At 46.9% G+C, this 326-nt stretch overlaps 1 protein-coding gene across 1 annotated transcript in view; it reads left to right on the top strand.

The window, feature by feature from the left end:
• The window catches only part of DOCK2 (dedicator of cytokinesis 2), a 370198-nt gene that overhangs the window by 307529 nt on the left and 62343 nt on the right, over positions 1 to 326 (top strand). The window lies entirely within an intron of this gene.

Raw genomic sequence — 326 nt, 5'->3', positions numbered from 1 at the left:
ATTTATTTATTCATTCGCCTAGCAACAAATACTGAGCCCTGGTATGCAGAACAATAACTCCCCAAAGACGCCTAGGTCCTAATCCCCGGAACTTGTGTATATCTTACCTCACATGGCAAAGTGGACTTTTCAGGCATGATTAAGGATCTTGAAGATGGTGAGAGTATCCTGCGTTGGTTCTTTAGGCGGAACCAACGCAGTTACTTACAGGGTCCTTACACATGAAAAAAGGAGGCAGGGGAGTCAGAGAGAGATTTGAAGAAGCTACACTGCTAGCTTTGAAGATGCAAGAAGGGGCCATGAGCCGAGGAACGTGGGCGGCCTCT

Source organism: Pteropus vampyrus, unplaced genomic scaffold (assembly GCF_000151845.1).
Source record: "Pteropus vampyrus isolate Shadow unplaced genomic scaffold, Pvam_2.0 Scaffold30, whole genome shotgun sequence".
Lineage (NCBI taxonomy): Eukaryota > Metazoa > Chordata > Mammalia > Chiroptera > Pteropodidae > Pteropus > Pteropus vampyrus.
Note: the sequence above shows the minus strand (reverse complement) of the source record. Positions and strands in the feature narration are given on the sequence as shown.